Source organism: Engraulis encrasicolus, chromosome 2, assembly GCF_034702125.1.
Source record: "Engraulis encrasicolus isolate BLACKSEA-1 chromosome 2, IST_EnEncr_1.0, whole genome shotgun sequence".
NCBI classification, from domain to species: Eukaryota; Metazoa; Chordata; class Actinopteri; order Clupeiformes; family Engraulidae; genus Engraulis; species Engraulis encrasicolus.
The window spans coordinates 51,646,869-51,649,427 of NC_085858.1; positions in this window are offsets into that span (position 1 = coordinate 51,646,869).

The following is a 2,559-nucleotide window of genomic DNA, read 5'->3' on the forward strand; positions in this document are numbered from 1 at the left end:
TTAATAACACTCTAAACTGTGGGCAGTCAGTGAGCTGTGCCTTACAATTGTGTGTGTGCGTGCGTGCTAGTGTGGATGTGTGCATGGATGCGTGCATGTTTGCATGTTTTCGTGTGAGTGAGTAAGCAGGGAGGTTTTTTTTAGGATAAATCTAGTGTGCCTTTTTAGAATCAATCGTGTGTCTGTGTGTCTCTGTGTGTGTGTGTGTCTGTGTGTGTGTGCGTAGATGCAGATGTATCCAACGTAAGTTTAGATGGGTGTGGATGTTAAGAAATGGGTCGCTCTGCCTAATCTCCACTGCTGAATTGGGAAGCGGAAACCCCCCTGTAGGAGTGAGGTCCATAGTGATAAGCCAATAACACTGCCACACACTGATGTCAGAGCAGCCCAGGGGTGGCAGGCAACCACCCTCAGAGCACACCACTTCTCTTTCTTGCAAACATGCACGAACACACACACGCACACCCTCTCTGTGTCTCTCTAGCTTTCTCTCTCTCTTTCTCTCTCTCTCTCTCACACACACACACACATACACACACGCTCACATCAACAAACACGCACACCCATTGCATGCACAAACCCACACACCCTTTCTCTCTCTCTCTCTCTCTCTCTCTCTCTCTCTCTCTCTCTCTCTCTCTCTCTCTCACACACACACACACACACACACACACACACACACACACACACACACACACACACACACACACACAAGCACCCCCAAATCCATATAAAACCACATATAAACCACATATTAACACACATACACACACACACACACATACACACACACACACACACACACACACACACACACACACACACACACACACACACACACCACGCCAACAAAAACAGCTACACCCTGCTGTGCATTGGGGGGGATCTTGCAGTGCTGTGAGACACAGTATTATAGAAGAGATTGGCTTCGCTTTGCACTTCACTCGCCAGCTTGTTTTATGCACATTAACTACCGACATAAAAAAATCATAATGCAGCCAAACAGAACTTAACATAACATTTGAATAAGACCATTTTTGCCTTTGAATTGATACATTTCCACAGAGTATTCATGCGAAAAACCCCAGCCGCACAAATCTGCTAGGCTATTGATTTACCATTAAGTTCAATGGGGTTCAAAATCCATACCCTTCCCCTTAAATAACCATCACATCCCGGCATGTGCTGTAAATTCTCAATAAATTAAATTTAGGAGAATGAAATGGCCATCCCCTCTTGCCAGTAAACGGTGGCTCATTCTTTTAAGACGTCCCTCTAAAGACCCTGAAGTGCTGCATGGAGAGCATCATATCTGAACTATTTCCTTTTCCTTTGTCTTTCACATTTAATAGTATTCTATCTTGGCCGCTATTTCATAAGTAGAGAGAGAGATGACAGATGAGTGAGGGAATGTGCTATAGGGTTTGGGAAAGACCTAGGCTGGATTCAAACTCTACATACCCCTACGAAAAAGCTATTTAAAAAACGACTACCTATACACGTTTTATAAAATCTTACATAAGAAATGGGCCATGTTTATATGTAAGCACTCATAGACAATTCCATGTAAAATGTTTATGTATTGCAGTAAATGGAATGTGTATGTCTACCTTACTTGTACATGAAGAAAATGAGGAATTGGCTACTTGGGTGTGTATGTGCATAGAAGAATTGTATCGTCGATATATCAATCATTTTGTTTTAATCATACGTTTTATATAGGCATATCTTTTTCATCTGGGATACTTTCACAGTTCTGACACAGATGCTCCGAAAACTGTGCCACATTAACCGCTCAACTCACCCTTTTCACAAGATGATTCTGCGTACGACGCACACTAAATGATGATTCACTGACATAAAGAACCCTGTTTAACTGTGCAGTCACACATACCAAATGCGGGCTGCTTGGCCCTGTGAGTCAGTGCCATCGCCACTTATCTCTCTCCGTCCTGATCTGTGTGGAGTTACCGTCGTCACAGGTGATCTGCTCTGCACGCCATGCGTGACGGAGGTGAGAATGCTGCGGTTCGCGGTTTGCCCTCTCATCCTGTTATGCTGCAAATGGCTTGGCAGCCAGCAGCACACGCCGCGCGTCTGTGTGTCTGACTGTCTGCAAGAGAGCAACATTAGAGCCATGAAAAAATGTAAGAAACAGATAAGGGGACCTAAATCCACGGTGTCAAGCCAAGTGTGGTCTGGCCTTATCCTGGGGATCTATGTGTGAAAATGCGATTGACTGCCAAATAATGGAAAATCTGATGGGGGTTTCTCTTCTGTGAGGATGTAAGACACCACTGCTCGCGGCTTGAAGGGAAGATGTTACCAGTGATGACAAAAAAGTAAATGCATTTTGAATTCACACATTCATACACATTGTACGTCAAATGGATTTGATCTAAATCCCCCAATACACCCCATTGTCCATCCCATCTCATATAGCTCATATCATTATCTTTCAAAGCTCTCTCTCTCTCTCTCTCTCTCTCTCTCTCTCTCTCTCTCTCTCTCTCTCTATCTCTCTCTCTCTCTCTCTCTCTCTCTCTCTCTCTCTCTCTC